The 22,569-nt window shown below is 48.9% G+C and overlaps 1 protein-coding gene across 6 annotated transcripts in view; it reads right to left on the bottom strand.

Annotated features, from left to right (window-relative positions):
* Positions 1-22,569, bottom strand: part of ZBTB7C (zinc finger and BTB domain containing 7C) — a 378,357-nt gene that overhangs the window by 278,373 nt on the left and 77,415 nt on the right. For 4 of the 6 annotated variants that reach the window (XR_010933041.1, XR_010933039.1, XM_067699155.1 and 1 more), the window contains exon 2: positions 14,176-14,402. The exons of the other annotated variants lie outside the window; for them this stretch is intronic. The gene's annotated coding sequence lies outside the window, so the exon portion shown is untranslated. The remainder of the gene's footprint in view (positions 1-14,175; positions 14,403-22,569) is intronic. 6 annotated transcript variants of the gene reach the window in all.

The raw sequence follows: 22,569 nt of genomic DNA, 5'->3' as shown, positions 1-22,569 counted from the left end.
ACCTCTAGAGAGGAGGAAGATTTTAAAAGCCTGCTGGACATTTATTTACAACCATGGTAAGGGCTAAGAGAGGGCCTGACCCAGGCCAGAGGGTCAGGAAAGGGACAGCCTAGCTGCTCTCTGATGGGTGTGCAGGGGTTAAAGCCATGAAGGTGAGGGAGGCCAGTGCCCAGAGAGAGCAGGTGTGTATCTCCTGAGGTGGAAAAGAGCGCTGCTTGTCCTAGAAACCAAGGGAAGAGGGAGAGGGAGGAAGCAGATGACGTGGGCGGGACCTGTGGGCCCTGGTAAGAATTTCTACCTTTATCGGAGAAGCAGCAAGAAACCCTTAGGGGGTCTAAATAGGGAGAGGTGGGGTCAGATGAGCATACTCACCAGAGCAGCTACTGTGTGCTATGTGAAGACCAGGGTGGGGACGGGGTTGGCAAGAGAAAATGCAGAAGGATCTGTTGGGCTGCTGGGCGGGTCCAGCAGAGGGTGACAGGGGGCATGGAGGGACTGGCAAACTCCAGAGACACTGAACGTGCAGGTCGTAGGGACGCAGGTAGGGCTGAAGCAGGAGGCCTGGAGAACCATGGTGCTCTTTATAAGAGGGGGGGACCCAGAGTGTGGCGTCCAGGTCAGGAGGTCCGTGTGGGTGCCCTGCCCTTGAGGGGTGCTATGCACGACAACAACGGACCGAACGACTGACTGATCTACCAACTGATTCATGGATAAATGATGCCCAAACCTCTTTCCTGGGATGGCGCTCAGTGTGAGGCCGCCACCGACTTAGGACTCACCCTGGTCAGAAACACAGCCAAACCACAGAAAAGACACCTGCAGGCGGCCAAGCCCTGGGGAAAGAGCCCATACGATGAAAATGTAAGTTATTATTACTATTACCTTATCAGATCTGACGAGAGCGCAGTCAAAGGTGGGCCCGCCCCGCAGCGTGTAGTGTGATACAAATGGACTCTCAGGTGGCAGTTGGCTGTTGCGTCGATTCTTATTCACGCAGGAGCTAAATCATGGTGCTAATGTGAACCATGTGTGAAATACTCCTTTTACATGCACTAGCAATGAAAGGTCTTCGCAGACCTATAGCCAAATGAATGTACTTCTGAATAATGGGAATCTGCACGTAGGCATTATTTTATGACCATGCACAAGCCAGCGTCATCAAACCTTTGATGTCACGTTATAGAAAGCACTCCAGCCACCCAGGGAGGTGAGGAGACACCAGCATGGAGCCCCTCATGGAGAAAGGGACACGGAACTGCTATCCAGGGCCTGAGGATTTTAAAACTGTACTTAACACCATTAGGTTGCTCCGAGAACCACAACACGTGAGGATAGGAATGGACCTCAGGCCCTCAGCTCACCTGTGCGATGCATGAGGGAAGGGACTTGTACAGAATTGCCCGGTTCATCAGTTGCAGATCTGGGACAGGAATCCACACCCTCTCACTGGTTCAGGCCATGGTGCTTCTTCCGCTGCACTCAGGACGCCAGGAAACCTTTATAGAGATTCCCAGTCTCTCAGGCCCTGGCGGGAGTCTTCATTGAAACCCCCAGAGGAAATGAGAGTAAAGACTATTTCTACCAGCCCAAGTTGGCAGACAAAGGACACTGCATCCTGGCAGATGTTTTGGTGACTATGGGATGCTAGGGGACTGGGGGAAAGTTGCTTGGAAGACAGGGAAATGGCATAGGAATCTGGGAACAAAGCCTTATTGGCTTATCTGTTTATAAATAATGTATATTCTGCCTACTTCTAGAAAAGATTTGGGGTGGTTTGCAATTTAAAACACATACATGCAATAAAATAGCTCAGACTGACATCAGATTGCAGAACTGTTTTTAATAGCAAAAAAAGTTGGAAATGACCCAGGTGTCCCTCTATAGGGGGCTGGTTTAAAAAAACTGTCCATGTATCCAGTGGAATACTACACAGCTATTTTTAAAAATGAGGAATTTGCTCTGCGTACTAATATGAAGAGATTTCACGGACATATATTTAAGGAAATAAAAAAGCAAGGTGCAGAATATACAGTAGGCTATCTTTTGTATGGCAAAGTGGTTAAGAATATATATTCAAATTTCTCCATTTTAGCATAAAGAAAACACTGAAAGAATAAACCTAGAAGTTATATAAATGGTGGCCTATAGGGGGCAACGGGGGGAGAGTGAGATCTCAGTATGTACCTTTGTATGTCATTTTGATTTTTGAACTGTATAAAGTGCTTCACCTACTCAAAAATTCTAATTCAATTAAACACAGAGGAAAGGGGAAATGGGAAATAATTCTAGATGCAAGAGCCCAAAATTTCTCCCTTCTGCCCCCTCCAAAAATGGATGCTAAAAGTGCCGTGCCTGGAATCCCACGGTCACATGGACCCAGAAGTGGAGGGCGCGTCACAAGTGGAGGCCGGGCGTGGAGTGAAAATGGGCAGCCTGCTGGGGTTGGCTGCAGGGGCCTGCCCTTCCTGACTCATCACCGGAGGCAGCAAGAAGCGAAGGGCTGGGACCTGCCCCAGGCCAACATCACTCAAGGCCTACCCACCTCTGGAGGGCTATGCCCCAGGTCTGCTCCCTGACTCAATCCCGACTCACGGCTACCACGGCTCCTGACATCAAGTGGTTCCGGAAGCAACCAAACTGCATTAAGTACCATGTTCACATTCTTAGGCTCTGCCTGCCAAGCCCACCCCACTCCGGGCCTTCCCCTCTGTATCCCCAGCATGGCCCTGGTTCCCCCAGCTCTGGGGGGCAGTGCCCTGGGCCCTCGCGTTCCTCAGCCACAGTACTTGTTGGAGAAGAATTCTGGAGAGGTGAGAGGGCAGCACCCTCAGCTAAGGACGGTGACTTCGGCCGTGTAAGCGAGCTCTTCCCCTCCCAGGCTCCTCTCTGATTCCCTCCCGGAGTAGGAGGTGGCAGCCAACCATCACATCCATTAAAATGTACTGCTACCACCCTGACATCCACTGAGGAGGTGGAATTAACTCTAGCCTATTAATAAAGTATATCCATATTATAGAAAACCATGTTATAAAAAACTAGAGTGATGCGTACGAGGAGTTTTTAAAAGATTATATTAAGTAAAAACACGAGCTGCAGAACATAATACAATACATAGCTTGATCCCATTTTTGTGTAATATTGATCTATTTTTCCAGATCCATGGTAACAGTATAAATACAGATAGTGATATGAATGTAACAGTTCCCTGAATTCTTGACAGTGATGATCTCTGGGGTGGGGGTGGGGGTGTCTCACAATTGCCTTCACTTTCTCCAACACGCGTATATTATTTTGTTTTCTTATACAAAGCAATTATTATTTTTGTAATCTGAACATAGATCTCTCTCATGCATTGCATACGTTGCTGGTCTGGTGGGTCTAGTCGGAGATTCAGTGGAAGAACTCCCCTCCCGACCCTGCACCATCCAGCAGATGGGAAACTGAAGCCCAGAGAGGTCAAGTGACTTTCTTGGCATCACACAGTGAGTTAACAGCAAAGCTGGGCGGAGAGCTCCTATCTCCTGACTCAGCCCTGCACTCTTTCCACTACACCTTGTAGCCTGAAAATAAAATCAGTGTGTATTTGTGGAGGGTTCTTTATGTGGTTGGTAGGGGAAAATAGGGGGAATATTGGCAAAAAACAAAACAAACAAAAAAAAAAACTTGGCACTCCAGGAGTCATTACCTGGCTGCCAGGTCAATACCACCTCCATTGACTCATGAAATATTCCAGACAAGTATTCATTTAAAGATGAAACATTAACTGTAAATCAACACCTGGAGTGAGTGCTAAGTTACAAAGTGAATTAGAATAATTGGGTAAATCGATGGCCGGTCTCAGCCCCAATGGCCACCTGACTGTTACCCACCAGAGCTGGGAGAAGGTCTACCCTCTGACTCAGAAAAACAACAGAAGGTCAGGGTCAGGTGAGGCTCCTTTAAGGAGTATCTCTCTAACATAAAAATAATTGCCACTGCCTCCCCAAAAGCACCTGAAATGGCAGGATGCACATTAATCAATGAACAAGTGTTATTAAATCTTGTGTTGTACTGGGCTCGGAAGGCCTGGCTGACAGGCATAAAGACGGTGGCCTCTTCCATACGGTCACTGCTTTACAACTCGGAAAGGCTTTCACTCATCCCGCTGGAGCCTCTTGATGTCACGTGGCCAGCAGTTCTCAACCTTTGTTTTGTGTCTGAGGAAGCAGTTCCATGACTTGCTCAGGGTCCCACAGGGCAGTTTCCAAGGCAGAGCTGGACACCAGATCTGCCAGACTTGGTCCCGTGTGCTTCTCTCACACCCCGCCCTGCTGGGGGCACCAGCGTCCAGAAAAGTAGACGAGCGGCCTCTGGGAAAGTGGAATGGCCAAAAAACACAATACAAAGCAGTCTAGAGTCGGGGCTACGTCTCTCCCCACTGGACCACCAGTGGACACCTTTTGCCACTCTGAGATTTTTGTCTTTTGAGGACAGTTTGCATGTGTGGGTTTGCATATGAAATACACACGAACACATTTTTTAAATGCTTGACTAACTCTTTATACTTCTTGAAGTGTTTCTGCATACACTGCCCATTAAACTCTCTTCCTGTAGGTAAACGATGTCAGCAGGACAGGTAATCTAATTATTTCCAGTTAACAGATAAGGAAACCAAGGCTCGGGGCAACTTGTCCCATGTCTTATTACTTCTCAGTGGCAGAGGGGGAAGCCAAGGGCTCTCTCTGGATCATTTCATTTCATGCTCCCAATTCATTCATTTCATTTCATCCTGGGAGAGAGGCGTGGTTGCCCCATCTTACACCTGTGGACACAGAAGCCCAGGGAGACTAGGCCACCTGCCCCAAGTGGCAGAGCCAGAACCCAGCACCCTGGGCCCACAGCTGGGTGTGAGGTGTGCAATTGCAGGGAAGGTCCACAGTGGGGCAGGCGTTGAGTAGGTCCTTCCCCAAATACCAATACTAACAATAGCTTTCTGAGCTTTCAAATGTGCCAGGAGTGGGCTGAGCTCTGTCCACACAGGACTCTTGAGGACAAGGCATGTGGCCCAGTTGTCTCTGAATCCTTGAATGGCACAGAGCTGAGCCCCCTTGTTGACCTGAAGCACCCACCACAACCCTGTCCTTTTCTAGGACCTTTTCTTCCATTTCTGCTGTGCAAATTAAAGGACAGTGTGGGCTCTTACCTAACAAGTGCCTTTTTTAAAAATATATTTATTTATTTATTTTTGGCTGCGTTGGGTCTTCGTTGCTGCACACGGGCTTTCTCTAGTTGTGGTGAGCGGGAGCTACTCTCCATTGCAGTGCACGGGCTTCTCATTGCAGTGGCTTCTCTTGTTGCAGATCACAGGCTCTAGGCGCGCACGCTTCAGTAGTTGTGGTCTGCGGGCTGCAGAGCGCAGGCTCAATAGTTTTAGCGCACGGGCTTAGCTGCTCCGTGGCATGTGGGATCTTCCCGGACCAGGGCTCGAACCCGTGTCCCCTGCATTGGCAGGCAGATTCTTAACCACTGAGCCACCAGGGAAGCCCCACTAACAAATGCCTTTGATGGCCATTCATGCCAAATAACGCCATGCACACCCCCTGGGAGGAGTGAGAGCCCCCCATCCAGCTCTCCACACCCAAGAAACTGAACTGGCTCCCAAGGCTGCCTCAAATCCCTTCACCTTTACTGGAGCAACTGCGGCCCACCTTTTGCAAGATTTCCACTCAGGCCATCTTCTCTCTCTGCCCTAGCAATGATTTGCTGATGATAATAAACATTTCCACATGAAGGCTTGGGTGTCTCTGAGTCATAATTTATTGCTTTGTTTCTGTGGTTGATACTTTTTTTTTTCTTTTTGCTTAGAAGACAGGGCAGGAGTGAATGAGCCTGGACGGGATGAGTAATCCCAGCTTCTCTAAACTCTGGTGGGAAGACGGAAACGAGGGGTGGAGCCGGAGAGGAGAGGATGGGAGTGGCTGGCAGGGCCGGGCAGGGGGAGCACGACCCCAGTTCCGGACAGGGAAGACTTGGGTCCCCAAGTCAGATAATACTGTAATCCAAACAGGGTTTATGTGCTCAGCTGCAGCCTGTGGGCGTGTGGAAGCGGGAGACAGGGAAGTATTCTAGCTGAGTGATCCATAACCAACAAAGGGATGGTCTGTCCAAATCTTCCCCAGGCTTCAAGGCCCAGGTCAAGTGCCACCTCCTCCAGGTGGCCTTCAAGGATCACTCCAGCCAAGAGCAATTCCCTTTTCCTCTGAATCTGAACCTTTCGTTTATCACTAGGGTTAGATGGCTTTGCCCCGTCACTGTTTATTTGTACTGCTTCTCCAGTTCCGTCGTGAGCTCCCAAAGGGCAGAGAACTTGTTTTTACCTCCTCTGTACCTTTTAAGTTTGTGACACCCAGGATAGTCTATCCCTTGGGTGATGTTAGACCACACCTATACACAGAGCCAGGAGTCTCCAAGCAAACATTTGTGGACCGAGTTTCAGAAAATGGCACTAAATAATAATCACACAATTTAACCTTTGGTCTTGGGCTTTATACTGCACGAGACCCTTTCATAATCTTGGAAGGTGAGTGGCAGGTGATATGAAGGTCATTTTACACGTAGGAAAACTGAGACTTAGAAAGTTTGAGTGATTGACCAATGACAAGTTAGTAAATAGAAACAGCTCTGGAACCCAGGTTTCTGACCTTCCTGATTATCCTTAGGGGAGCTGAAAGTTTCTGTCTCCTCTGAAGCACATGACAAATTATTTGGGGGAACATGGCACTGCTATGCACCACCACTCCCCCCCTCCGCGAGATGCACAGTACATGTTAACATCCATTCACAGTATAGCCGACGTTCTGAAGAAACCTGTTTGGCTTAGTTCAATGCAACCTTCTCCAAACTTACCTCACCTGGAACCCTTTTGCATGGGACACCTACAGTATCCTGAACTGGGGAAATGTTCTACTGTCTCACTGCTACTTTCCTAAAGGGTAAATCATGTTCCCAGGAGAAGCTGTATATTATGGACGAAGAAAGGCTTAAGCTAGATGAAGAAAGCTCTAATTGTGAAATTTCAGGGCTCAGCCAACCAGTAAGGACATTTATTATTATTTTACTTTTTATTATTGAACATTTCAAATACACACAAAACAGAAGAGCATAATAAGTCCCCACATACCCATCACCAATTACCAAACCAGCTTCAACAATATTCAGCCATCTGTTCTTGCTTCATCTTTTTTTATCTAAAATATTTTAGAGAAAATCCCAGACATCATCTGTAAATACTTCAGTATGTAACACTGCTACAGTATTACACACCCTAAAAAAATTAACAGTAATTCCTGGGTATAACAGGGGCAAGACGGGAATAAAGACGCAGACCTACTAGAGAATGGACTTGAGGATATGGGAAGGGGGAAGGGTAAGCTGGGACAAAGTGAGAGAATGGCATGGACATATATACACTACCAAACGTAAAACAGATAGCTAGTGGGAAGCAGCCGCATAGCACAGGGAGATCAGCTCGGTGCTTTGTGACCACCTAGGGGGTGGGATAGGGAGGGTGGGAGGGAGACGCAAGAGGGAAGAGATATGGGGACATATGTATATGTATAACTGATTCACTTTGTTATACAGCAGAAACTAACACACCATTGTAAAGCAACTATACTCCAATAAAGATGTTAAAAAGATTTTTTAAATATAAAAATAAAAAAAAATAATAGTAATAATTCCCAGGTATCTAACGCACAGCCTGTCCCTAACCTCCTTGATTCTCTCAAATAGAGTCAAAGTAGACTTGAGTCATGAGTCAAACTGGACCCACAGAGGCCATTCGGTTGGCATATCTCTTAAGACTCTAAATCTGTAACAATTCCCTCACATCTCGCCATTATTTCCCCTGGACCTCCTGTTGGGAAGACAGGGCATTTGTCCTGAGGAGCCCTCTCGTTTTGGATCTGGTGGCGGCCTCTCTGTGCTGGGCTTTCCCATGTTCCTCCAGCTTCTGCACAAGGTGGTCGTTAGATTTACAGGCAGGAGCAGTTTTTTTTGTTTTGTTTTGTTTGTTTGTTTGTTTGTTTTGCGGTACGCGGGCCTCTCACTGTTGTGGCCTCTCCTGTTGCGGAGCACAGGCTCCGGACGCACAGGCTCAGCGGCCATGGCTCACGGGCCCAGCCGCTCCGCGGCATGTGGGATCTTCCCAGACCGGGTCACGAACCCATGTCCCCTGCATCGGCAGGCGGACTCTCAACCACTGCGCCACCAGGGAAGCCCTAGGCAGGAGCAGTTTTATGTTCAGCTTTATGGTGGGAAAGTGTCCTGGGTGGTGCTGTGTCCTTCCCGTCACATCACATCTGGTGGTCCACTTTTAGCAAAGCTAACATTGATCCATGGCTTTGGATGCTGGGGGGATATATCTTTTTGAGCAACTAGGTCTTCCCAGTATCTCCAAAGTCGTATCACATTCTCGAATTTGGTTCTAGATACATCTCTAGCCTGGGATTTCATGGAGGACCCTCTACTACCGTCAGCTCCAAAATTCTATCAGCCTATCCTTTCCTAGGCTATCTCTGGGTGACCTTTTACCTTTTTTTTTTTTTTTTTTTTAATAAAGAAAAGACACTTTTAAATGACCAGACAAGCCAGGGACCCTGTCTTCCCTTCTGGCCAGGTGCTACCAGCAACTCCATGGGCTTAGCGGGAGTCCCAAGGTCTCCACAGCCCATGGATTCCTCCACCCATCTCTTAGAAGATGAGTCAGAATCTCAAGGAGAACAAGAACACATAGCTGAACATGATAAATATGCATCCAAAATTTTTAAAAACCAAATTACACAAATCATGCTTATTCTGAGAGGTTCGTTTTGCCAGGGGTCCCTAGTGCTCCAATCAGCATAATTAAATAGCAGGGTGTCTCTAGAATTGATTGTGGTTTTCACATTTTTTATCATCCAAGGACCATTTCAGCGAGATGATTTTAAGCTAATAAGAACCCCCAAATTAGAAACTAATTAAGGAGATGGAAAATACAAACGTATTTGTTTTTAGTCAGGCACTATTTTTATCAGAGGAATCATGAAAAATTAAAATTGTCAAGTACCAACATGAAGGTTGTCAGTCAAGGGCAATGTGGCTTTCCGCCTCTCCCTGCTGCAAAATTTTAAGGTGATATATCAGAAGCTGTTCCCTGTGGGCCCCCAGGAAGCAATAAAGAGACTAATTTTGAAGAGCAGAATTACACACTGCTAGACTTGACGAGGAAAAGGGGGTTGCCATAATACTATCAACTCTTTGGTGATTAAAATTCATAGCACCTCTTGCTTTTTGAATGCATGTGTGCCTGGCAACAGCATTAAATCATTGCAGGGCACTTTCTCATGCTCATTTAACAGATGAGAACGTTAAGGCCCGGGGAAGTTGAGAGATGTGTACAGGGTCACAAAGCAAACTTAGAAAGAATCTAGACTATATCGCTACCTAAATATGCTTGATTTTATGACACTCCCTCTTCATCGTCCCCCACATGCGCCATAGATTACCTTTTAAAATAGATGCTAAGTCACAATGACACTGCTTTGGAGGACTCTTAGGATTCGTGACAGCCTTGAGAGCTCAGGGCCCAGGAGAGGAACAGGAAGCAGAAGCCAGCTGCCCCCGGGGGGAGGAACAACACAGGGACCCACAGACGGTTGCGGTGAGCATCCAAGGACTACTGACGCAACCTCACACAATTAGATGTTGACTCAACCTTGAAAATGTCATTTCAGTCCCCAGGGCTGGAGAATTCCCATTCGTCTATAGACTTTGCACTGATTCCAGCATGGCTGACACCCGGTTACTCTTTGCATCACCGACCTGTACCTCCCTACCCTGCTCCCTCCACCCCAGCCCTAAGGACAGGGGATCTACCTGCAGACACTCTATTCAAACCTCCTTTCCCATCGCAGAATTCTCACCAAATCCAAGCCAGGCAGGTGAAGAGAACCCTTCCTTAGCTCCAGGCCTCTCTCCCCGCACGCCCAGAAAAGATGGATTGGGAACATTCTTGATAACCTTGATAATCTAGGGCAGATTCCAAACTCAGGGGGATGAGTTAGAGACCCCACACAACAGGCTGAAGAAAACTAAGGATGTCAGGGAAACCTGCCACTGACACACAGGAGACAAAGGATTATTAGTTGAGAGGTGCTCACCCGGCAGGGAGGAACCCCCAGGGGAGCACTGAGCGGGGCCCACGGATGGGAGGACAGTGCGTGATGATGGCCCAACCTGCCACGTGATGCCAAGTGGAAGGGCACGTTTAGAATCAACCCAGCTCCCAACCAAGAAACCACGCCAGGTAGGGAATTAAGAGTCTTAATAACATTTTATAATTGTATGCAGGTCTTTCACATACACTATCTCATTTGAGTCTCAGAAAAACGCCAAAGGCAGAAATTATTTAACCCATTCCTCAGGTGGGGCTGGGCTTAGGGGAACTGGATTTTGTGGAGTGCCAACCTTATGCCAGTGACATGTGTCAGGACACATACGTAGCAATTACTATTTTCTGCTGCTGTTGGGAGCCCGTGACTGGGGCAGATGTCATTCACAGAGTAATAAAAAGTACCCTCTCCCAAGCCCAGAAGGAGCAGCCATGTCTATGACAGCAGGCTCCCTGGCCCTCACAGGGAGTAATCTGTACTTTTATGGCTGGTAAAGAAAGGAGGCAGGTAAGGTAGGGATGGGCCTTTGTTTCAAAGGCTGAGGCTGGGAGACAGGAGAGAAAGGGGATGAAGGACAAGCAGCTTTTCGAGTAGGGTGCCTGGGTCGGGTCCCAAGACACTTGGGATGGCTTAGGTGATGGGTCCTCGGGTGGCCGGCACCCCCTCGGCCCACTGAAACACAATGCCACGGTGGTGTCCATCCTCTAGAGATGAAAGCCCGGGGGCCCCCGCCTTCTCTACGGCAGAGCCGACACAGGGGCACAAGCTGCCTGCAGGACCTGTCTCCTCCAGGTGACCACACAGCTCTGGATAAGGAGGGCCACAGGCAGCCCCCCTGGGCCAAGGTCCAGGCTCACCCCCTGCCCATCTGTCCTGCCCCACAAAGCCCCACAGTCCTCATGCAACAGAAGGGTAGAAACAGAACTACAGAAATTCCTGCTAGGACACTTTTGCCACACTTAGCCCATAGGGAACTCAACCCGGTTTTCATTTAATTTAGGAAAATAAAAAGCATTATTTCTTGACGTGGAATGTCACAGAGTAATGATTATTTCATTTAGTCCTCAAAGTTACCCAGCAAAACAGACATTCTTAGTGCCACTTTCAATGCAGCTTCTGAAGCTCAGACAGCTTTGGGAACTGCCTGGGGTCAGCCCGGGACCAGTAAGTGGTGGCATCTGAGGCCAGCTGGGAAGACCTGCAGCCAGGGCTGGTTCTAGAGAACATACGTTACCATCCAGAACAAGCGATTCAAGACATCTCTGATTCTTCAAGCCAGTTTCCCCAGGAATTCATTTCAGATGTGTCATGAGAAGAGGACAGAATAGTAAGTCCTGTTGTCTAGCTCAGGATACACCTGGCCTCTGGGTGCCCCTGGGCAAAGATGCTCTAAATTCTAGACCTAAGCTGTCCAATAGAATAGCCACTAGCCACAGGTGCTGCTGAGCACTTGCAATGTGGCTGGTCCAAACGGAGATAAACTGTAAGTATCAAACGCACTCTGGACCTCGAAGACTTTGTACGAAAAGAAGAATATAAACTATCTCATTAATAATCTTTATATTCACTCCAAGTTGCAATGATAATACTTTGGACATGTTGAGTTAAATGAAACATTATTACAATTAATTTCACTTGCTTCAAACTGAAAATCCCACGAGACTGGCTCATGCTCAGTCTCTCTGGGCAGCCCTGCTCCAGGTCCCAAGTCTTGCCTCGGTTTCTGTACCCGACTCATCCTGCCCCACACTCCCTAGAGCAGCGCTGGAAGCCCAGGAGGCAAGACTCTCCAAGCATTCCGAGAATGTCCTCTCTTCTCAACACGTCTGTAAATTCCTGGACCCACCCCTCCCTCCCTCCATCCTACGCAGTGCCCAGAAAGCTTCCCCAGGCCCAGCAACTGCCGCAGCACTCACAGGCAATCAGCATTTCTGAGTGTTCGGATCCACCTTAAACTACATTTTCCACGGCCAGAGGAATGCCGAGAACCAGGTTTTCAAAGCCCAGGCCTCAAACCCTGGTCACAATCAGAAGCCCTGGGAATTGGGATGCGTTTCTCCCAGCCTTCTTTGCTCCCTCCCCTCTCAGACCATAAGCTCCTCCAAGAGCAGAACAATGGAAGAAAACTAAATGATTGATCACTTACTATGGTGCCAGCTGCTGTGCTAAATGTTTTTCATGTTTCATTTTATTTAATTCTCCCAACCAGCCTGTGAGTGAGAAAGTCTTGTCCCCATTTTGAAGACAGGAGCCTGAGGCTCCCAGAATCCCAGATCTGTCTCCACTCCCATGTTTTTTCCTCTGCCCCATGTTCCCTCCCCTGGGAGCAGACATACCTCATACATCTTTGTATGTCTGGCACGTTTGCACGTAGTACAAAATAGGTACTCGGTAAATATTGGGAAACTAGGTTAAGAAACTTCTAGATTCAACCCTTTGTTCTTTCTTGACTTAATCAGAAAGTATTTTGCCCCTTACCTTCCTTAGGCTAAGTCCTCACCCACCCACCTGTAGGGCTGGGCCTCTTCTACCTCCTCCTGCCCCCACATCACCTCCCATCACGAGGGCCCACAGGGTCAGCCCTGCCCAGGTCCCCAGTCAAGCCTAAAATGCACAGACTGCCTGCTCCACTGAGAGGTGGGGGTCTGAGAATAGCCCAGAGCTGGTACACTAGGGTCTAGGGTGCCCGGGGACACAGCTAGCCCCAGGAGACTGTGAAGATACCAGCTCCCTCCAGGCCTAGCCAGACTCCTAACTATCCTCACCAGGGTCCCCAAAGCTCGATTCCCCTGCCATTTGTTCATATAGACAGGAGCCAAGTCCTGGGCCCACCTGGTACCTGTGGCTGAGACATTTCCTAGAGCTGGGCTCAGCTTTCTGGATTCCTTCTTCATCTTATTCTCTCTTCCTGACTTAGAACAAGGCCACCCAGAAGTCCTAATGCTCTGCCCCTCCCCACTCCTTGGCTTGGCTTTGTGGACCCTGACACTGGCCTGCACTGGAATGGAATTTGCCACACCCTCTTGGGCCTCCTGCCCCAGGTCATTGGCCCTCTCCCCCTGCCCTGGTCAGTTTCCCAAGGCCCCAAGCTATTTTTGCTCCCGCCCCAGCCTGCCGTTTTCCCCATGGCGGAAATCGCCAGAGTGGTACCCAGGATGACACACACAGTGGCGACCAGATGGCCAATGGAACAGGCCCTCCACTACGTCAGAGCTCATCTTCGGGGTCTCCAGTCCCACTGGACCCTGGTCCTTCCAGCCTCAGGGTCCTGCCCTCCAAGCTCTGGGGACCTTCTCAATGCTTTCTGCCTTGGCTGACCTCCTCAGATTACCTGCTAGACCCAGGGTGTCTGCCAGCCCCCACCTGTGCTCTCCAGACCGCCACCCATGACCTCCCCAAGTCAGCCTTGGTCATCTGTTACTTGCCCTGGCATCCTTGGAGGGACGAAGGCAGCCACAAAGTCCCTATTTCCTTTTTTACAAGAAATACCAACCCCTCACCTCACCCGTCATTCAAGAGATCTGACCCAACCCAGAAGCCTTCTCAGACAATAAGGCCTCCAGGTCTATCCCTTAGGTAGCACTGATCCATGAAAGAGGTCCTGCACCCCTCGCTGCCTGTGTTTCCCCACTGGCATCCATGCCCTGCTTCCCAAGGGAGCTGATGGGAAATAATGACTTCTTGATTTGTTACTCTAAGGCCTTCAAACAAGAGGGGCCACATCCATATGGCATCAGGCCTTCCTATAAGGTATAGTAAGTGAACCCACCTGATGCTAAACCTGCTGGCGCCTAGCTGCAGCAAGAGCTTGGGGCAGGAACTAATAACTATGAAGCATCCATCTATTATCTTACCAGGCCTCACGCTGCTTTGTCTGCACGGCTGTCCTCCCAAGAGCTGACATTTTACGTCTACTGCAGGCTGAGAGATTCTCCTACCTGCCACGCATCATTCAGAAAGGACTGATGAACCTCAGGTTCATTACCTGTCATCACACCGTGGACATGTCACTTGGCGCCGAAGTATCAATTCTTCGTGAGTCTCCCCGGGGATACAGTCTCCCGACTTGGAGGCTCCAGGTCCCACGAGCTGCAGGCTGCGCTCACTCCTCAGGCCCTGGTGGCCTTCATGCCATCCCTTACTGCTCTCCTGGCTGGCCTACTCCTCATGGGTAGTGAGGCCTTCTGAGTTCCCAGCTGCTTCAGAGGAGACCTGTAGGAAGAACAAAGGTCCCTGTGACCTACCAGGGCCAGAGACACATGTCCAAGTTTTAGCTGTTCTAGAACTTTCCAGCCATCTTTTTCCTCTCTCTCTCTTTATTATTAGATCTTGTAACTCCAGGTGACTATACAGAGTCTACCTCAGCTAGGGACTTCACTGCCAATGTGCCACCCACCAACCCTACCCCCCAAGCCTCAGCATGCGTGTGCCAAACACACACATCCCCTCATTCTTATCTCCTTACCTTGGCATATGTCGTTTCATCTGCCTGAAAGACCCACCTTCAGTCACTCATCCTACCCACCATTCAGAGTTTAGCTCATACCCACCAACAGAACCTCATTGCCCCAGGAAAGAGGAAGGACCTGGGTGTCCTCCCTCCACCAATGAGACCCACAAGGAACAAGGCCATGTCTACCAGGGACATGCCTCCACTCTTACAGCCCAGGCCCTGGGACAAGGCTTCCAGTGTGCTGTGGTTTGGGGGCTCCAGGAAGGCCACCCACCTGTGGCCTCCTTTCACAGCCCTTCGCTCAGAGTGAGAGACAAGGGTACAGATGCAAACCTCGCTGGGTGAGGGACACAGACACTGCTCTGCTGAGTGACCACATTTCAGAGCCAAGACCACAGCTCACACTCGGGGGTGGCAGGGGGCAGGTAGGAAGGGGCCCCAACGAGAAGAAGCCGCGCCTCAGCACGCAGATCTCCTGGGTTCTGGAGACCGGGGCCACACTGGCCGTAGCCCTGCATCTCTGACCAGGCATGGCCTCCAGCTCCCGGGGCCACTGCCCAGACAGCTGTGACCCTGAGCACCACCCCAACCTCGGGGTCCTCTGGGCCTCAGTGGGCCCACGGCTGAGAAGGGGCTGTGGCAGGTGGAGAGTGTCCACCAGGGCATCCAGCGCTGCAGGAAAGGGGGAGCACCATGGACAGGGATGAGGGTAGCAAAGGGAGGCAGGGACCTGGAGTCCCATGGATTTTGTAAGCCTAACAATGACAATGTCTTACACACATACCCTGATTTATACCCTTCAAGCTGCTTTGGCATCCACTGAACCCATGTGGTTTCACAGTAGTGACATAAAGGGGTATTTTTTTTAAGGTTGTTTTAGAGATGAGGAAACAAAAGCACAGAAAGGTTGAAAATCTCACTCAAGATCCCACAGGAAGGTAGTGAAAGAGTCAAGACTGGCATTTCTGACTCCCAGTTATCATTCTTTTCAGCAAGCCCCTTGGCCCTGGGTTAATTTCCTACCACGTCAGGGGAATGGTGGGTCGGTAGGAGCGGGGAGGATGACGGGAACAGAGGCATGCTTGGCCTGCTGTGGGGGGATGGGGAGAAGAGAGAACAGGAGGAGGATGGAGCCTGTGGTTTCTCCCCTGCTGGGAGGGTCTAGGCGAAGAAGACACAGAGAAGAGAGTGATAAACAGGGAAGGCAGGAATGTGGAGGCCCCTAGCTGACAGGAGCAGCTCAGGCAAAGAGGGTGCTGCTGTGATAAACAGCCACAGCTTGGGAGTGGGGAGGGGGGCAGGGTGCCGACACTGAGCCTCCAGGGCAACCTGGCTTTACAGCTCTGGCCTCCGAGGCATTGCTGGGCAAGGCAGCCCTGGGGATTAGAAGCCCCTCTGAAAGAACAAAGCAGTTATTGGTATTACCTTCTAAAAGCATATACACACATCAGTGCTCTTTTGTATATGGGATATATTCCTGAATAATGAAAATGAAAAAACGCCACCGCGAAGTTCCAGCCCTACGAGGAAAGATCTCAGCTGCTCCTGGACAATGGGATTCTCTGCTTGATTCCAAACGCTGCTCTACTTCTGCTCTCCAGGAAGAAGTCACAACCTAGAAAACTCCTACCCGGCAGGAAGGCAGGCCGAGATCCTTCTAGAATAGGCAGCACAGGCCAAAGGCCAGGAAACCCAGGATAGGTGGCAATGTATGGAGTTCAGCGGAAAAAGGACGCAAACACCAAAGGCAGCCAGGAGCTCGGTGCAGGCCCACATGCCCAATGGACCACACCTCAAAACATCAGGCTACGGGAAGAATGGAAAGTCATCCCCTGGTGTTATTATCATCGCTCTGTGTCCCAGGCACCCCGGGGAAGGGGAGGGGGTCCTTGTTCTACCTAGTAAGACATGAGCCCTACTACACGTGCACCAGATGCCGTGGGGAAAGGAGAAACTGCACCCTTCAGAAGCCGGTTACCAGCCTGTCCCATGGGCTGCAGGATCACCTGGCAGCTGCAGCTCCGGAAGCAAACAGCTAGAGCACGTCAGTTTTTGCTGGGGGTGGGAAAGTGGGGATCGGAGTCCTTCTGAGCCCTCCTGCAAGGTGGGGTTGAAACATATTCACAGCAGATGGTGCTGTCGCCCTCACTCGGGATTCTCATTCCTAATTATCTGTGCTGTCAGCAAAACAATTAACCCTCCAAGAAAAACTGTGCCATCCACTCTCAACCATATGAAAAGACAATTTTTCCCAAGGACGGGACACTTAGGGCAGCAGCAGAGGGAAAGTAGGGCAGCCTTGTGTTCGATTCGGGATCTCACTCTCCCTGGGCGATTTCACCATCCTCTGACCTCCGTGGTCTGCTGCATGCATCGCATGGCCGCCCCTCCCACCTCTGAGCCTGCATTTCCTTTACCATAAAAAGAGGGGGTGAGTCCAATCCCTAGGGTCCCCTTCAGTCCCACAGTGCTAGCATGCTACAAGCATGGCTCTTTTCCTTTGAACTTTAAGTTCCTTGGGAGTAGAGATTGAGTTTCCATTTGTTCCTCCATTCATTTGCTCACTTGCTTATCTGCTTATCTGTTCATTCATTCATTCACTCATGCATTCAGTCAGTTATATAGGAGATACGAAGAGACTATCTCTTCAGCCTTCTGGACCACTGCATGGAGCTCTCTTCCCCTGGGATGTGGAGGGAGGAGGGAAGGATGGAGCAGGGTGAAGTGGAGGTGCAAGGGGCTTCATCCTGGGCACTGGCTTGGCATCAGCTGTAGGAGGGGAATCCCATTGCATTTGTGTTCTCTCTGAGGATTCCACTGCAGGAAGGCAGAGTCCTCTCCAGAGAGCTGAATGTAGTAAGGAAGCCACCTTGGTCCCCAGGGCAGGCGTGCAGAGGGGTGGAGAGGTGCTATGTAAGGAGATCCGAAAGCCCCCATCAGCTGCTGTGCAGCTGGAGAGAGCACTTCGCAGGGGTTCATTAGAGACCTGAGGCATGAGTGAATGAACAAGAATGCCCCTCCTTCAAGGAACTGTTTACAAGAAAGGAGAGTTTTTATAGGGCTAAGGCATGATGTTTGTTACCCAGGGGGCTATGATTTAAGGCTGGGCTGGTTGGTCCATTTTGTCTGTTGTCAGGCACTGTCATGGGAAAAAAAGGAGAGTGAGCAAGAAATTGTAGAATGATCACTGTCGGCGCTGAAAGAGCCTTCAGGGATGACATCATCCTGGACACGTTTTGCAGGTGCCACCTGGAGAGGTTGAGGGCCTGGCTGCTCACAGACAGGGCGGGCAGAGCAATACTCTGCCGCAGCTGGCTTCACATCCAGGCCGCACTCCGGTCCCAGTCCACACAGCCTCCCAGGACCACCCCTCAGTACACTGGGGAACTCAGGGCAGAAAGGAAGGCCCAGGTGGGGGCACCGTCTGGCCCACACCCCTCCGCAACCCCATGGGGCAGCAGGCCTCCTACTCAGGCAGTGGCAGTGCTCTGCGCACCTGGTGAAGGAGCGCAGAAAAAAAGATAGGGACGGGGCTGGGGGGGGGCGGTGGAGGGCTGGGAGCTGAGACCCCTCCTCGACCACCATTTTGCCCAGTTCAAGCCTTGTGACGTCTTTCTTCCGTCTCCCTGTCGCCCATCCGGCTACCAGCACTTGCCTTCACCCAGTGACCAAGAGCACAGGCTCGGATGCCTCGGCATAAAAGCTCCTCGGCATAAAAGGAGTGTGTTTATATTCAAAGCGGGCCGTTGCCCACTCAGAATCTGCCCACTCAAAGGCAGCACATGTGACTGCACCCCCTGCCCAGAGCCCAAGCGGGACAGACGCCAACCTCTGGCTGGAGACATTTCTAAATATGAGCGTGGCACAAAGAGTCAGGTTCCCAGGCCTCCTCTGCTCTGGAAGACCCAGCCAGGATTGTCAAGGCTGCCCGGAAGGAGAGGGCTGGGGGCAGGCAGGATCAGGAGGCAGCCAGCTGAGACAGCCATCAGCCCCAGAAACATCACCTGAACCTCTCCCTGGCCTTCCAGCCTCGTTAGGGCAAGAGAAAGGATTACCCTGCACCCAGAAAGTCTAATCAACTGCCTGAAACCCTTGGTAGCAGGGACAGGAAAGCCACTGCTTGCTCAAATGCACATGGATTAAAAATACACAAATGGAATATTTTTTCTTCCCCTCTCCTCAACCTCCTGAAGCCTGGGATGCTTGTTAAAAATAGCCTCGCTGTGGCATGGATCCTACAAAATCCAATGGCTGGCATGAAAATTAAGAAGCCATTGGAGGCGGCACTAAGTGGTTACCCCTGGGGAGTGGGCTGGGGAGGGCTGGGAGGGGGTGCTTTCAAGTGTTTGCAGACACACTTCTACACTGCTTGGATTTTTAACAAGCAGACATTATTTTTATTAGGGTTTTTTTTTTTTTCAAGCCTCTGTTCTCTTTATTTTTTACTCTTTAGTTACTCTTCATTTTTTTTTTTTAATATATTTTTTGGCTGCATTGGGTCTTCGTTGCTGCACACAGGCTTTCTCTAGCTGTGGCGAGTGGGGGCTACTCTTCCTTGTGGTGCGTGGGCTTCTCATTGCAGTGGCTTCTCTTGTTGTGGAGCATGGGCTCTAGGTGCACGGGCTTCAGCAGTTGTGGCACGTGGGCTCAGTAGTCGTGGCTGACGGGCTCTAGAGTGCAGGCTCAGCAGTTGTGGCACACAGGCTTAGTTGCTCCATGGCATGTGGGATCTTCCCAGACCAGGGCTCGAACCTGTGTCCCCTGCATTGGCAGGCAGATTCTAAGCCACTGCGCCATCAGGGAAGCCCCAGTTTGTTTTTTTAAATGGAGATTCATCCATTGCATCCTCCACCTTAAGCTTAAGGCTCAACTTGCACTGACCTAGCAACCCGACAGCCCAGTGCTGGCTGCCCTGGTGGTGCACAGACCCTTGGCACCCAGGACACCAGGTACAAATACAGCCCAGAGTCATGAAAGGAGCACTGAATCCAGGGTCAGAGTCTCAGATCTATGGCTGTGTGACCTCAGACAAGCCATTTGAACGCTCTGGGCTTCAGTTTCCTTAACTGTAAAATGAGGCAGTTGGATTAAATTCACAACAGGTACCTTCTAGTCATAAGCATTTCACAATTTTAAGGATTGAGGAAAATATCTGAAACTTGCCCTGTGTTTGTCCCTACCATGAACGGGCAAGGGGAATGTGTCCCTGGGCAGAGATGGGGTTTTAAAATCAGGAGACGAAAGGAATCCAAATTGGAAAAGAAGTAAAACTGTCACTGTTTGCAGATGACATGATACTATACATAGAAAATCCTAAAGATGCTACCAGAAAACTACTAGAGCTCATCAATGAAGTTGCAGGATACAGAATTAATACACAGAAATCTCTTGCATTCCTATACACTAACAATGAAAGATCAGAAGAAGAAATTAAGGAAACAATCCCACTTACCATCATATCAAAAAGAATAAAATACCTAACCTACCTAAGGAGGCAAAAAACCTGTACTCAGAAAACTATAAGATACTGATGATAGAAATCAAAGGTGAAACAAAGAAAGGGAGAGACATACCATGTTCTTGGATTGGAATAATCAATATTGTCAAAATGACTATACTACCCAAAGCAATCCAAAGATTCAATGCAATCCCTATCAAATTACCAATGGCATTTTTCACAAAATTAGAACAAAAAATTTTACAGTTTGTATGGAAACACAAAAGACCCTGAATAGCCAAAGCAATCTTTAGAAAGAAAAACGGACGTGGAAGAAGCAGGCTCGCTGACTTCAGACTATACTACAAAGCTAGAGTAATCAAAACAGTACGGTACTGGCACAAAAGCAGAAATATAGATCAATGGAACAGGATAGAAAGTCCAGAGTTAAACCCAGGCACCTATGGTGACCTAATCTATGACAGAGGAGGCAAGTATATACAATGGAGGAAAGACAGTCTCTTAAATCAGTGGTGGTGGGAAAACTGGACAGCTACATGTAAAAGAATGAGCCCTACCTAACACCATACACAAAAATAAACTCAAAATGGATGAAAGACCTCAATGTAAAGCCTGATACTATAAAACTCTTAGAGGAAAACAGGCAGAACACTCTCTGACATAAATCAAAGCGAGATCTTTTTTGATCCACCTCCTAGAGTAACGAAAATAAAAACAAAAATAAACAAATGGGACCTAACTAAACTTAAAAGCTTTTGCACAGCAAAGGAAACCATAAACAAAATGAAAAGACAACCCACAGAATGGGAGAAGATATTTGCAAATGAAGCAACCAATAAGGCATTAATCTCCAAAATATACAAACAGCTCATGCAGCTCAATATCAAAAAAATAAACCACCCAATGAAAAAATGGGCAGAAGATCTAAATAGACATTTCTTTAAAGAAGACATACAGATAGCCAAAACGCACATAAAAAGATGCTCAACATCACAAATTATTAGAGAAATGCAAATCAAAACTGCAACAAGGGGGGCTTCCTTGGTGGCGCAATGGTTAAGAATCCGCCTGCCAATGCAGGGGACACAGGTATGAGCCCTGGTCCGGGAAGATCCCACATGCCATGGAGCAACTAAGCCCATGCGCCACAACTACTGAGCCTGCGCTCTAGAGCCCACAAGCCACAACTACTGAGCCCATGTGCCACAACTACTGAAGCCCATGTGTCTAGAGCCCCCGCTCCACAACAAAAGCCACCACAATGAGAAGTCCATGCTCTGCAACAAAGAGTAGCCCCCGCTCGCTGCAACTAGAGAACGCCCGTGCGCAGCAACAAAGACCCAATGCAGCCAAAAATAAATAAACAAAATTAATTAATTAAAAAGAAAACTGCAATGAGGTATCACCTCACACCAGTCAGAATGGCCATCATCAAAAAATCTACAAACAATAAATGCTGGAGAGAGTGTGGAGAAAAGGGAACCCTCCTACACTGTTGGTGGGAATGTAAATTGGTACAGCCACTATGGAGAACAGTATGGAGGTTTCTTAAAAAGACTAAAACTAGAGCTACCATATGATCCAGCAATCCCACTCCTGGGCATATATCCAGAGAAAACCATACTTCGAAAAGATACTTGCACCCCAATGTTCATTGCAGCACTATTTACAATAGCCAGGACATGGAAGCAACATAAATATCCATCGACGGATGAAAGGATAAAGATGTGGTGCATATATGCAATGGAATATTACTCACCATAAAAAAGAATGAAATAATGCCATTTGCAGCGACATGGATGGACTTAGAGATTCTCATACTGAGTGAAGTAAGCCAGACAAAGACAAATATGATATTGCTTATATGGGGACTCTAAAAAAATGATACAAATGAACTTATTTACAAAACAGAAATAGAGACACAGATGTAGAAAACAAACTTATGGTTACCGGGGGGAAAGGGTGGGGGATAATTTGGGAGACTGGGATTGACACAAACTACCACATATAAAATAGATAACTAATAAGGACCTACTGTATAGCACAGGGAACTCTACTCAATACTCTGTAATAACCTGTATGGGAAATGAATCTAAAAAAGAGTGGATAGGGCTTCCCTGGTGGCGCAGTGGTGGAGAGTCCGCCTGCCGATGCAGGGGACACGGGTTCGTGCCCCGGTCCGGGAAGATCCCACATGCCGCGGAGCGGCTGGGCCCGTGAGCCATGGCCGCTGAGCCTGCGCGTTCGGAGCCTGTACTCTGCAACGGGAGAGGCCACAACAGTAAGAGGCCCGTGTATCGCAAAATAAATAAATTAATTAAATTAAATTAAATTAAATTAAATTTTTAAAAAAAGAGTGGATATATGTATAACTGATTCCCTTTGCTGTACAGCAGAAACTGACACAACATTGTAAATCAACTGTACTCCAATAAAAATGCTTTTAAAGGTTAAGCTTTCATCAAATC

The sequence above is a fragment of the Pseudorca crassidens genome, chromosome 12 (genome assembly GCF_039906515.1).
Source record: "Pseudorca crassidens isolate mPseCra1 chromosome 12, mPseCra1.hap1, whole genome shotgun sequence".
Taxonomy (NCBI): domain Eukaryota; kingdom Metazoa; phylum Chordata; class Mammalia; order Artiodactyla; family Delphinidae; genus Pseudorca; species Pseudorca crassidens.
The sequence above is the reverse complement of the archived record's forward strand: the minus strand, read 5'-3'. Positions and strand labels throughout refer to the sequence as shown.